The following is a 15671-nucleotide window of genomic DNA, read 5'->3' as shown; positions in this document are numbered from 1 at the left end:
CTCAAATCTAGCTTTCAAACAGAATTTCGGGACGAAATTCCCTCTAACGGGGGGATGATGTCACAACTGGAAATTTTATGTCATGTAATCTATACACTCAAGTTAATGTGAATCAAAAACTTAAGAACATGTTTGACACCTATGATTATGACATCAAAAACTTCAATCAAATACCTCATTCAAGTACTACAAATAGTCATCAAACAATTGGAAACCCTAGAAGTTCTTGTTTAGGTCCACCTTGGACTAGAACTCCCTTATTGGATCCAAATGGACCAATAAGCTTCCAATTTGACTATCATGGGCTTGGAACCCTAATTGGGCTCTAATTGGACCCACATTTATTTATTTCGATATTTTGGGCCACATTGGGCCTAGAATGAAATAAATTAATAACTATGAACCATAATTAACCTAATTTATCCCTAACAAGTCATAAAAATCACCTTTATATTTTTGGACCAAAAATCACTCAACATAACCATGAAAATTGGGCTTAAGCATTTAAGGCCCAACCATTCTCCTTTCCCCCACCATTCTCGGCCCAAGCCCAAATAAAAGGGAGGAGTTGACTTCTTGCATGACACATCATCTTTGCATGGTGTACATCTAGGTATTACCCTCCAAACATCCATGTATTCTCATTCTTCCATGCAAACATCACCTCAAGGTCTCTTCTTTTCCCTCTCTCTCATTCTCGGCCGAAACACAACACACACACACTCACAAAAATCTATTCTACTCTCTCTAAATCTTGAAGAACATCTCCTTCCTCCTCCTTCAAAAATTTCGTGAATCAAGAAGCTTCACAAGGAGAATCCATCATCAAAATCATTATCTAGGTAAGTTAATGCTTGGATCCATGCTTTGGACTCCTTTTTATCTCCAAAAATCTCTTCTTAACTCTCATGAAATCATGAACTTGTGTCTTAGAACTCCATAAACTCGAGATCTTCATCAAGGGGTGCTAGGGTCAAAAATCACCAAACTTTCTTCCATCCTTTTCTTCAAAAACCGAATCAACACCCAAAGGTGAGCTTCATACCCCCTATTTTCTGTTTTTATGAGTTTTGTGGAGGGGGGGGGGGAATACAAGTGAAAGTGTAGATCTATATGTGGTTGTATGCCTTGTATGATTTTTATGCTTATATGTGTGTTTTTGTGTGTTATAATGTTGGATCTAGCCATAAAACCCCTCAAAACCGAGATATACCTTATGTTAAATGATACTAGCACCAAGTATATTTCTACATACAAAGTGATCCAAGAAGAATAGCTAAATGGCTTAGTAACATTTTCTTTGGGCTAAAAACTCAATTTTTGGACATAAAATGTTAAAAATATAAAGTTAAAGGGGCCAAATTGAAATATTTCGAAATCTGATGGGGGAGATGAGTCAAAACAGTCTCCATAATGTATTTTCTGAAAATATACTTGTTGGAGGATTTAAAACATAAATTTTAAGCTTAATGGGCTAAAAATGACATTTTCGGCCCAATAAGGCCCATTATGCGAAATTTTCTGTTTTGGAGGACCAAAACTGTGTTTTTCTGTAAAACAGTGGACTATTAGTGTTCCAAGTCCTTTTCAAAGGTTTAAAATGCTTTTTAAATTTAAAAAGGACCAAAGTTGCAAATTTTTTCCAATTTGGGCCAAAATTGTCAAAACTGCGAAAAAGAGGGGTTATAACCGAGAAAACTGCATTTTCAGGGACTTAAACTGTTTTCTATGAAAAATATGCTGAAAAATATTAATTTCAATAATTTTTGGTGTTAAAATGTCAAGAAAATTGATTTAAGGACCAAACCGGAAAGTTATTTAATTAAAGGGTTGAAAAGGTAAATTTTACAAACAATGAGGGCTGAAAACGGAAAACTTTCAAGGCTAGTTCAATACACGCAATTTGATCGAATAATGGCATCGCGACTACCGACGAAATACAATACACAACAAATACCAAAAAGTCGTTGTTAAACGAATTGGTTCGGTCTCGAACCAATAAAAATCCGAAACTACTAACACGACGATACCTCGATTCATACAAGTAACGTTTGGGAATTCAATATACATGCGAGTGTGCACAGACGTCTACGCACCATCTTTGGGCCCCAAAAGTGTAAAATCTTGTTTGTTGGGCCTAGCTAGCCCAATGACCTGATCTTAAGGCCCGAAGACTTCTACCTTACGAGGTGTTGGGTCTTACCGATCTAACACAGCGTAAAAGGACTTTCAATGGCTTGTATACTGTCGGTCCCCAAGGGTCCTTTGGTATTGCCAGTAAAGTCGATATTTCATGCGAGGCGGGTCAGGGACCCCTCGTACCTTTTTTTTTATCCCCAACCGGTTAATGGAGTCATCGGGGCCTTCGTGTCCTCTTTCTCTTCGGATGTGGGGAAGTCAGGGCGGTTGGATAACGTGATTAGTGCGAACGACGCCTACGGGATCGTTAGTATAGCTATAAACTGGTCGTTTGTGTAACGCGTGTTTGTAGCAATTAATCATGCTAAAAAATAATCCAACGTCGCCTGGGATTGATAACTTCACGCGTTGCAATGGTTTCATTTTAATTTCATGGAATTCAAAGGATTAGGAAAACATCGGGTTTTCCTAGGGTTTTTCAATACATACGGATTCGAATTGTATACAAGTTTAATGAACAATTTTTACAAGTATAGAAATAAACAAGCATACCTATGGATCTTCACAAATGTTTTCAAAAGCTTTTCTTTTCAGAAAATATCGGATTTTCTGGTGGTTTTCAAACAATACAAAACACTGTTTTTCAAATACCGCTTATGAACTCACCAGCATTTCACATGTTGACGTTTTTCAAAATACTTGTATTCTCAGGGAACCAGTGAATCAAAGGAAAAATGTACTCAGTGATGGCTTGCAGTTTACTTATTAACAAATCGAACAATTTATTTTTGGGAATGTAATGTTTAAACAATGTACTTCATGTAAACTTTACTGGTTGTACTATATTAATGCATGGTGACGGATGTTGTTATGTTTCATATATATTCAATGTTATGGTATTCAATTGAGTCACGACAGCTCCCGAACGTTTCCGCTGTCTGGTTCGGGGGTGTGACAGATTACGACATCCCTTTTTCGAATTGTAAAATATTGTGTTGGGTCCTAGCCTTAATATTTCATTTGGGTGTTATATTAAGGATCATTATCTAATCTAAACTTTGTCTTTCTTTTCAGATGTTTTCCAACACTGCTTCAAACCCAAACCCTTCAGGCTCTTTCTCCCTTATGAACTTATGTGGGAGAGTCATATTTGATGGATCGAACTTCAATGATTGGATTCGAAACATCCGAATGGCCATTCGCTATGAGAACGAAGAATATGTCCTAGATAAAGAGCTTAAGGAGATTGATGAATCTACCGTTACTTCCGAACAGATTGTAGAATACAAGGCCCATGAGAGGGACACGTCCAAAGTGTCATGTATTATGATTGCTACCATGTCTGCTAAGCTACATGAGTCCTATAAGGACTTTTGGCCTTATGAAATGCACCAATACTTGATGGAAAGGTACCATCAAAGTGCAAGGCAGGAAAGGTATGAAATCATAGCCTCCATGATTACAACCAAAATGAAGGATGGAGAGTCTATCACGACCTACTTGTAGTAGATGCAAAGATTTGTGGACCGTTTGCTGAAGTTGAATGTCAACTTCGATGAAGAGTTGGCCATAGACATTATTATACACTCTTTGCCTCCTTGTTATGATCAGTTTCGTATGACCTATCATATGAACAAGGAGGAGGTCACTTTAAGCAAACTTCAAGGCCTTTTAAGGACTGGTGAAAGTACTCTTAAAGGAAAATCTATTGTTTCTACTCCTATTGCTACTGCCCCTATCCTGGCAATTGGACATGGGAAGGGACAGAGGAGGAAGACTCCTTCTAGGATCCACAAGGGAAAGTCTCATGATGGATCATTCTCTAGTGGGACCAAAGTTGGTTCTGCTAAACCTTCTTCCAATCCAAAGGAAGTGGAGTGCTTCCATTGTCATGAAAAAGGGCACTGGAGACGAAGCCACCCCAAATACTTGCAGGACATAAAGGATGGGAAGATCAAACCCTCCTTTGCAGGTATTTATACTGATTTGTATAATAACTCATCACATACTAATTCTTGGGTCCTTGATACAGGATGTGGTTTTCACATTTATTATGATTTGCAAGGACTAAAAAGAAGTAGAGATGTGGAGCATGGGAAGATGAACTTGATCATGGGGAATAGGAAAAAGTCGCATGTCACCAAGATTGGAGCTTATACTTTATTTCTTACTAGTGGGTTAAATTTAGAACAAAATAATTGTTGTTACTCCTCTGATATGGTGAGAAATATTATTTCCTTTCATAGTTTGTCTAAACAAGGATTTACATTTTCTTTTAATAATGAAATTGGTAGTATTAATGCTTATTATAATGGTACATTTTATTTTGAAGAATTTCCTTATAATGGTATATATGAAACTGTGATGGTTGTATATAACTTAGGAAATAATGTGTTGCATATTGATTCGTCCAATGTTTTGGATAAAACATGCTTATGGCATTGTCGTCTTGGACATGTTAATAAGAAGCGCATAGCCCAACTCCAAAAGGATGGAGTGTTAGAGTCATTTGACTTAAAGTCGGATGACACTTGTGAATCTTGTTTGCTTGGAAAGATGACCAAGTCGCCCTTTATTGGTTTTTGTGCAAGGGGTGAGGGTTTGTTGGATCTCATACACAATGATGTGTGTGGACAGTTCAGAACCACCACAAGGGATGCTAACCGCTTCTATGTGACTTTTATTGATGATTATAGAAGATATCGGTATGGCTACTTAATCAAGCATAAGTCAGAAACCTTTGAAAAGTTCAAAGAGTTTAATCAAGAAGTGGAGAATCAATTGGGCAGGAAGATAAAGATGCTACGATCCGATCGAGGAGGAGAGTATCTTAGTATCGAGTTTCACGACTATCTTAAGGAATGTGGAATTGTTTCACAATTGACGCTGCCTAGGACACCACAACTTAATGGTGTGGTTAAGAGGTGCAACCGAACCTTGGTGGACATGTTTCGTTCTATGATGAGTCGAGCTTCATTACCTATCTCATTCTGGGGGTATGCCTTAAAGACTGCCACCCATATCCTTAATCTAGTCGCAACTAAAAAGGGTTCCAAAACACCTCATGAGATGTGGACAGGGAAGGTTCCCTCATTAGCACACGTCAAAGTTTGGGGTTGTGAGGATTTTGTGAGAAAAGAAACTCACGACAAGCTCGAACCTCGTAGTGAGTGTTGTATTTTCATCGGCTACCCACATAAATCCTTTGGATATCTCTTCTGTAGACTGAGTGACAATGTTGTTTTTGTTGCAAGGAGAAGAGTCTTTCGAGAGAGAGAACTCATATTCCAAGAGGACAGTGGGAGGCATATTGACCTTGAAGAGCTTCAAGAGTTAAGCAATGAAGGAACCTCAAACACTAGCGCTCAACCCGAGAAAGAAACTCCTGTTGAACCGATTGACGAGTCCTTACCTCTGAGGCGTTCTAGTAGAGTTAGACAGGCACCTGAGTTTTATGGTTTCCATATTACTATTAAAGGTGACACATTTATCAGTGAAGGTACACTGGTAAACTTGGATGAACCTAACAACTACAAGGAAGCCATGGCAGACCCCGAGTCTGCAAAAAGGAAAGAGGCGATCGACAACGAGATTTAGTCATGTATGACAATCAAGTTTGGAACTTAGTTGACAATGTACCAAGCCGTAAGACAGTCGGGTGCAAATGGATCTTCAAGAAGAATACTGACATGGATGGTAAATTACACACTTATAAAGCGTGATTGGTTGTGAAGGGCTTCACTCAAACTCGTGGAGTTGACTATGATGATACCTTCTTACCAGTGGCTAAGATTAAATTTATAAAGGTTATTCTAGCCATTGCTGCATTTCATGATTATGAAATATGGCAAATAGATGTCAAAACTGCTTTCTTTAATGGGAAGTTGGATGAAGATGTTCACATGAATCAGCCAGAGGGTTTTGTCAATGGAAAGTACCCTAATAGAGTGTGTAAGCTTAAGAAATCAATTTATGGATTGAAACAAGCATCTCGCAGATGGAATCTTTGTTTCGATGATAAAGTTAAAGAGTTTGGATTTTCGAGAAGCGAGGATGAGTCCTCTGTATATGTCAAAGCTAGTGGGAGTGTAGTTAGCTTTCTCATGTTGTATGTGGATGACATACTGCTCATAGGAAACGAAATTCCAACCTTGCAGGAGGTTAATTCCTGGCTTGGGAAGTGTTTCGCTATAAAGGACCTCAGAGAAGCTGCTTACATTCTAGGAATAAGGATATTGAGAAACAGGAGTAAAAGACTAATAGGATTTAGTCAAAGCACCTAGTTGGATAAGGTGTTGAAACGTTTCAGCATGGAGAACTCCAAGAGAGGAGACTTACTAATCCAGAGCAATACCAAATTGAGTAAGACTCAGAGTCCTAGTACAGAGGCTGAGATAGCATAAATGAGTCTAGTACCATATGCTTCTGCAGTTGGCTCGATCATGTATGCTATGACATGTAATCGCCCTGATGTGGCCTTTACTTTAAGCTTGGTCAGCAAATATCAAGGGAACCCTGGTAAAACTCACTGGACTACGGTAAAGAATATTCTTAAGTACCTGCGGAGGACTAAGGACTAGGTCCTTACCCTCGGTAGGAGTGATGACTTAAGAGTGACATGGTATAGTAATGCCAACTTTCAAACCGATAAAGATAATTTCCGCTCTCAGTCAGGCTGTGTATTTACCCTTAATGGAGGAGCAATAACATGGAAAATTTCCAAACAAGAAATTGTGGCTGATTCAACGTGCGAATCAGAGTACATAGCAGTAAGGGAAGCAACAAAGGAGGCAATATGGATGAAGAACTTCATTGGAGACCCTGGAGTTGTACCACCTGTAAAGGAGCCTATAGATATTTTCTGTGACAATGAAAGTATAGCTGCCTTAGCCAAGGAACCAAGGGATCATGGCAGATCCAGACACATCGATAGAAAATTTTACTTTATAATACATCAAGTAGAAGAAGGACTACTCATAGTGAAGAGGATATCTTTAGAGAAGAACCCATCAGATCCCCTTACAAAGGGACTCAGTATGGATAATGTCACACCCCCAAACCGGAACGGTGGAAACGTTTGGGGGCGGATGACTTCATGTGGTAACGTAACAAATGAATACATAGTAAAGAAAGCAATACAACCATCATATATATAATTGAAAGTTTACATTGTAAAAAGGTACATGTTCAAAACCAATTACAATATGATGCCAAAATATGAATTTAAACTGGCGCCGCAGCGTCCTTTCTTCAAAAGCTGTTTGTTACCTGTAATTACTGAATCCCTGGGACATACAAGTAGTTTTGAAAGAGTAGATCAGCATTTAAGCTGGTGAGTTTCATAAGTATTAAATGACAACGTTTGTATGAAATGAAATGTTTCGTTTTTTGTTTGTTTGTTCCTAGAAAATCTCATATTTTCTACTAGTATAAATGTAGCCTTCTATCAAGACCAATGTTTGTTTCTAGAAAATGTATGTACATATAAAATTTCCAATACGTCTGAAAAAACCCGTAAATCAATGTGTTTTTAATACTCCATGTGAGTTTTATAACCATGCTATTGACTAGAAATGCCTATACACAACGTTCTTCAGACGTTGGAATGTTATGACGTTTGTCACCCCAAATGGTGTACTGTAGCTAACAGTCAGGGTGCGGGGTTGTCAAGCCCGTATAGATCTATACACAAACACTATGCTCCCCCTCCAAGGGATTCTGGTATATAATACAGGACTTGAAATGTGTACTCGAACGTACGTGAATTTAATGTCTCACAAAACTTAGTATAAAAACAGATTTACGTGTGAAAATGTTCGTTTGTTCTTGTATGTGAATGTAAACTTCTTGAAATAGTGTTTCTAGTATGTAAAAGTTCGTAATGTTCTCGTAAAACTATACCTATTATAGTTTTCGAAAAGTGTTTCTCGTTTGTATAGTAATCCCTAGTAAAATGCTCACTTGTTATGAAAAGTATAATTTTTATAGTGTCTAAGATGGACACATATACATACAGTATAAGCAGAGTGTTTGATTTTTACATATATAACAACATTTTTCATTTCAAAAGGTATGATGTTATCGTGATATATTTTTCATACGAAAGTTTCCCTATAATAGTTATAAATCACATATGATTCCGTTGATAAAAAGTGTATAATGAAACTTTATATAACACACGATAATAATCGTGTGTTTTACTTGTATTTCCCCCCTTAAAAGTATATAAAAGCATTTATAAAACATTTCAAAGTGTGGATTATACGGGTATCAACTAACTTGAAAGATCGGAAAATGCGAGATGAAAACCGAGCAGAATTTCGACTCGAGAAAGCGGATTTTCTCGGGATTCTCGGGAATCTCAGGAGCATAAACGACCTTCAGGACTTGAGCAAGGAAACTGGGGCTTCGGGATAGTACGTGCACGGAAAACGAGGCAAAAACGCAAGAAAGATGAGAGGAATTGGCCCTTTTCTTCGAAACCCTCGCATCCCTTTTATAGGGGGGTGGGAACCGCCTCGGTACGCTGGGCGTACGCGTGCGTCATGCGTGACCACATCCTCGACTGCTTCGAAACTTCGGATGGGACGGGGCATAGCCTCGCATAGGGGCGACGTGGACGATCCGAGGCCTAGGCCTTGAGTACGCTGGGCGTAACTCGGATCGACCTGGTGACTCCTCCTTCGGATAATACCAAGATTAAATAATAAAATTTATATTTTATTTATTTAATAAACTTCAAAAATTTATATCTTCTTCATACGAACTCCGTTTTCGACGTTCTTTATATCCATGCGTAGGTGAGACTACCCTCTACAATTTTCGTTTAGATTCCGTTGGCAAATTTTGAAATTATTTTTATTATTTATTTTTAAAAGGTCGCGGTAAGAAAATTTCATTAGAAATTCATAACTTCATTATCTGACGTCTGTTTTTGCCAGACTTTTTACCGTTGCAATACCATTGTCGAGACCTTCGATTCTCGTTTAGGTCATTCCGGCCAAAAGTCTCTTGATCTCCGATTCGAATTTTTAGTTGTCTGTCGCTAAGCCGAACTTGGAAAAATCATAACTTCATTATACGAAGTTAGATTTGGGCGTTCTTTGTACGTACGATCACAGTTTTTAATGACATCTAACATAGTAGGTAATTAATTAGAGACTTTTTGGACATTTTATTTTCGAAGTTAATTTCATTATATCAAAAATGGTTACAATACTTGACTTTTTAGGTCATTACATAGAATTGAAATATCGGGTTGTCACAGATAAGCACTTGCTGCATGCAAGGAGCATCAGGCTAAAGCACGATATTAGTTTGAATGATTAGATAGATATTTAGAAACTTGTAATAGCTAAAATGTAATTGACATTTGATGATTAAATAAAAGGAGTTATATTTATAAGTAAAGATATTGTCTTGTGTCAATTATTTACTACTGTTTCATTTTGCATGTTTTGACTTCCAGAATAATAAGATTATTCAAACTATCCAAAGTCGATCATACTTTGGAAGTAGGTTATGTAAGTAGACTGTCATGAATGGGTTTTGTAAGATTATCTAAGGTGTTAAACATTGCAAAGGTTTGCTACAACGTTCATGAGTACTCTTGAAATAAGATTTGAGTATTGGATCAACCCACACTCACAAGAATCACTTCCCGGAATTTATCAAGAGTGATTGTGAGACGATAATATTGTATAATCTTCAAAACAAAATATACGAGTGGAAATTATGAGTTGGTTGTACATTGATAGTGCGAAAATGCATCAGTAACTCGATGTTATAAAATGTGTTGTTGTGTATGATTTAACTAATAGTTAGTACAAGCATATAAGTCGAAGTTTATCTGTTTCTTTTATCCTAAGAGGATTAACAGTGATATCTTGGGCCCCTTGATGATTTTGTTTTGACTTATGTGTCGGGCCCGGTCATAACTCTATTGATGTGTTCAATTAAGTTCTATGTCAAACAAATTTGAAATCGGGAAACAAACTGTTGGACAATAAGTATGAGATTGTTCCATGTATTTTTCCGACTGATATCTTGAAGAACAGAGGATTATATGATCCCTTATCTAAATGGCACGTCAGGAGTCAACATTGGCTTTTAGAGAGCTATGATTTCTACTCGGGTTTTGAAGCTACATTGACAATTATAGTTAGTAGACTTGTCTAAGTGGGAGATTGTTGGATTAGGTGTCTAAGCCCATAACTATAATTGGTATGTACTTAACCCGATAATAGCATGGTTCATTTGGGTTGTAACACTCTGGAACAATTTGATAAGATGGATACTTGAGGAAGAGGTTATTGTGATTTATTAATATATTACAAGTATAATGTATTACTTGAGGAATCACATTATTTAATTAGTATTGATCAAGAATTAATTTGATATTAATTTAGTGATAAAAAGAAACTGATTAAAGTTACAGGGATTGATTAGGTAAATCAATGATAATTCTAGTTGGAATCATGACTCATGTTGATTAGAGTTGGACTAAACTAATGTGAAAGTCCAAAAGGTTTAGCCCAGAAGACTAAGAAATATGAACAGTCATTAGGGTTTGCATGGTTGTAATCCTAGACTATAAAAGAAGTCCTTAACACCTAAAATCAGCACTCATGCACACCATAGTGGTAGCTAGCCGATTTTGATCTCCCATACCTCTCTCTAAAGTCCATTCTCTTGTTCTTGGTTTGTTATAAGACATTTGAGGCATCATACTTGAGGTGCTAGGCTCCTAAAGGTCAAAGACAAGCAAGCCACTACACAAGGTAATCTTGTAACTGTTTTTATGATTTAAATGTTACCTTGCATGCTAGTTTAGGCTATATGCTTTGGAAAACAATGTTGCATGTATAATTAGAGAAAAATTAGATCCAAAGCATTAGGGTTGTATGTGCACCATAGGAATGTTTAAGTACATAAAACCCATCAATTTAAGCATCTTAATCCCCACCTTATAGCCCCATTTCCAGCCTCCAGTGTCCGAACCCTAATCCACGAAACCTTAATACTTGTGAGCCATTTTTTGAGTGAACTTTGTGTTATTGGAAGCTTGTATAAGAAGAAGAAGCTAGGGGATTCCAAGAGAAGATTGTAGATCCAGAAGCAACATCCCACCCTCATCCTTTTTCTGGTAATTAAGCCTCTAATTTGTCTAGTAGTCTCTTAGATCTCCTTATTTCACTTTATGAGGGTTTTGATAGGTTTTGAGCATTACATCATTCCTATGGTGCACATGCAACCATAATGCTTTGAATCTAGGTTTTTTTTTTCAAGTTATCATGCAATATTAAATTATCCAAAGCATGAACCCTAACTAGCAAGCTATTTTCGATATTAACAACTAATACAAAGTTAGATGATTACCTTTCTCTTGTAGCTTGCTTGATCTTGACCTTTCAAGAGCTTAGTACCTCAAGTGTGGCACCTCTAATAAGTTACAAACACCAAAAGCAATGGAGGATTATGAGAGAGAGGTGAGGAGAGCACTAAAATCGGCTAGGGTTTCTTTCTTAGAAGCATAGGCCGATTTTGGGAGTGCTAGGGGATCCTTATATAGCTGAGCTGCTAGGGTTTCAGTCAAAACCCTAATCTGATTGCTTAAGCCTTAAGCAGTCCAGTAAATCCTTCTAGAAGGCCCCTATGGACGAATTCATCTATGGGCTTCCATAGAATTCGTCCATCCCTTCTATTAGGAGTCCACAACCCATCTTGCAATTAACAGTTAATTACAATATCAGTCCTCATAATTTAATCAATCTCTTTTGATCATTAAATTAATTCCAAATTAATTCTTGATAAATACTAATCAAATAATATGATTTCTCAATTAATATATTATTAATAAATCATAATTCATCTCTTTTCTCATAATTCATCCATTCAAGTTGTTATGGTGAAGGCAACCTAAAAGGATCATGCTACTATCGGGTCAAGTACATCCCAATTATAGTTATGGGCTTAGACATATAATCCAATAGGTTTTTGGTCCACAAAGCTTAGCCCTTGGCAAAATGGACGTCCCAAGTGGCTTATCCTTCAGATCTAGGATTTAGAAGGGGTTCCATGGCATAAAGTTGCAAACTTTATGACCATGGAAGCCCCATGCAAGCTTTAAGGTGTTGTTATGGCCTTTTAAGTCCAAAAAGGCCATGCATGGAAGGAAATCCTGAGACTTTACGTGTTCACTTGATGTTTAGGATCCAAATCTCGGTTTTCATGCTTGGGTTTGAAGCATTTTGGATTTTTGGATAAAGATCTATGTCCTAAAGAACTAGGGTTTTAGCTAAACCCATTAAGTAGGCCAATAGCAGGTAAAGTTGGAAAATTTACCCTTGAAAGGGCATTTCCAGTAAGTAGAAGAAGTATGGAGCTTTGATCTGGAGAGTAGAGGCTTAATCTGTTAAGATGGCCCAAACAAATAGGGGAACTCGTCGACTCCATAGAGGAACTCAACGAGTTGGGTCGTGTTGTCCTGTTTCAGTTTAAGGTATAACCCGACGAGTCTATGAAGGGAATCGACGAGTTGATTCTCCAAATCATGACTATGAGTCACCAGGGAACTCTGCGAGTCAGGTGGGGTGACTCGACGAGTTGGATCGCGATTTCAGGGTTCTGATTTATAGAACCTGGCGAGTTGAGTCAACTCGGGGTGTTGACTTTGACTTTGATTAAGTATTATGTTGGTAATGATAGCTCGGGGAGTCGAGAGATCAACAGTTTGGGGATCTGTCAGCTAGCAACGAGAGGTTTATTCATGAGATTCTGCAGTCAGCTTGTGAGGTGAGTTTTCTCTAGTAGGAATGGGTCGAAGGTACCAATGCCGGCCTATTTATTTATGTTAGTGTATACTGGATTAGATCCAATGCCGGGGATAACCCGATGTAGCTTATATGTTTCCAGAATTCGGTCTGATGTTGGGCGAGGCCTATGGAAGGTTTATATGTATGTTCCCGAGCTATGGTTTGATGCACGGTGGTACCCGAGGAAGGAATGCATGATTAGTTATACTTGTTGTATTTGTGATACTTGTATGTTCCTGGTAGGGAGGTGAGTGTGGGTGGGGGCCCGTATCTTTTCACTAGATGAGTGTGGGCGGGGTTCCATATCTCATTTTTAGCAGAGTAGGGGCGGGGCCCAAGATAGTCGGGGCCTTGAGACTAGCAGTTATAGTGTTGTGTTTGACTGTTATTGATGGGTTTTGGTCATAAGACATCCTATGTGCTCATACAAACCCTAAAGCTTGGATCTAGGTTTCTCTATTGTACATACTTTGAATCCAAGACTTTGAACCCTAATTCTAGCATATGGAAATCAGAATTCACATGTAATTAGGTTTAAGAACATACCTTGATTGTTATATAGCAATAACAATCCAATTCCTCCTTGAATTGACCTTGGAAAGCTGAGAGTCACAAGTGTCACTCCTCTAATGGCTTACAAACACCATAAGCAAGTGGAGAAGGTATATAGAGAGAGGAGAGAGGTAGGAATTCGTCCTTAGGACCTCTTGGGAAGGGTTGGCCAAATTCATGAGCCTTAGGGGGTTTATATAGGTGTAAAGATTAGGGTTTTAGTCCTTATCCTTATCTAGTTGCTTGTCCACCAAGCAACCATAAGATAAATCCTAGAAACCCTTATCCTAGTTGAATTCTAAGGGATTTATACCTCAAATTCGTTCACCATATATATAAGATAATCCTTACCTTATTTTGTAACTATCACATAATTACAATTCAGCCCCTCTAGTTTAATTAATTACACTTGATCACAAAATTAATTCTTAATTAATTATTGACCAATATTAATTAAACAAATATGATTTCTCCTTTAATATATTATTCTTATAACATATTAATAAATCATAATAACCTCTCTCTCTTTATTTATTTCTCCAATCAAGTTGCTTTGGTGAAGGCAACCCAAAAGGACCATGCACCATCGGGTCAAGTACATACCAAAATAGTTATGGACTTAGACACTAATCCAACAGTCTCCCACTTGGATAAGTCTAATAATTATTCTGCGTATGACTTCGGATCCCGATCTGCAATCGTAGCTTTCCAAAGCCGCTGTCAACTCTGATCATATCAAATACGCGTGTCCTTAGATAAGGGATCATATATTCCTCCATTCTAGATATCATATGAGACATGATTTCAAATCATTCTCTTTGTACTACTTCTCGATATCTGATTTATGACGACAGACTAATTGAACAAATCAAATTAGCCCTAGCCTGGCCGAGCATTTACGTTTGTCATCACTAAACCATCGAGGGGCCCAAAGATATCGCTTTTATCCTACTTTGGATAAAAGGAACGGATAAACTTTGATACAATGCTTGCTTGTACTCACGCACCGAATCACACACAACAATATGTTTTATAACACCAAGTTATTGGTGTGTTTACATATTATCAATGTGCAACCGATTCGCAAGATACAACTCACACATCTCAGTTTCAAGAATATAAGATGTTATAGTCTCACCAATCACTCGTGATACAATCCATGGAGTGATCCAAGTGAGCGTGGGTCTAATCCAATGCTCAAATCACATTCATAAGCACTCATGAACATTGCAGCAAACATTTGCTTATGTCTAATACTTTTCTAGACAATCCACAAACCAATTCACGACAGTCTTCATTCATATCTACTTCCAACATATGAACGACTGTGGCCCGTTTGAATAATTCGATTATTCTTAAGAAACTCAATTATTCTGGAAGTCAAAACATGCAAATGTGAAACACAAGAATAATACTAATCCCATATGGCCTCAAACCTTTGAGTATAAATAAAACACCTTTTATTTATCACCATATTGATTACTCATTATTTGTCGTTTCGGGTAATCAACTTCTTACTTGAATTATTACACTTGTCCCATGCTCCTAGCATGCACACAATGTTTACCTATGGTTCTTACTTTGTGAAATAGATCATATTGAACACATTTCCAATCATTCTCATTTCACAACTCTAAATCCTTTTTCATAAGTGAAAGAATATCAAATTCTTGCTACTTATAGAATATTCTAGATTCTAACATTTTATGCAATGATCTCTTTTGTAATGTCACTGCACCAAAGTCACAAAGACTACTGCCAATGATATTACAAAGTCCTCTAACGGAGATTGTTACAAGACAATTCCTTAGATATGATGTCTCTCACTCAAAGTACATTCCTTTGAACATCCTTTTGCATAGAAGTTTCTAATCTAGTCATAGATTTCTCAATATTCAATTCTCAATATGGACACACTTCCATATGTTCCATATGACAACTCATTCTTAATAGAATCTTTTCTATTCATAATAGAGTCGATATGGTCCATCCAATATGGAAACATTTCCATAATTTCTAATACTATACTTCCAACTACTCACAAGCAACCAATCCTCGTCGAACTTTGGATTGTCCTTTGATAGTTGTTTAATTATTTTAGTCAAAACCAATTCTAGTCCCTTTTCCCTCTAAATGCGCTCGACATTTGGAAAATTTTAGAATGGT

The sequence above is a fragment of the Lactuca serriola genome, chromosome 5, assembly GCF_051521515.1.
Source record: "Lactuca serriola cultivar US96UC23 chromosome 5, Lser_US96UC23_V15, whole genome shotgun sequence".
NCBI lineage: Eukaryota > Viridiplantae > Streptophyta > Magnoliopsida > Asterales > Asteraceae > Lactuca > Lactuca serriola.
This window is presented reverse-complemented; position numbering follows the sequence as displayed.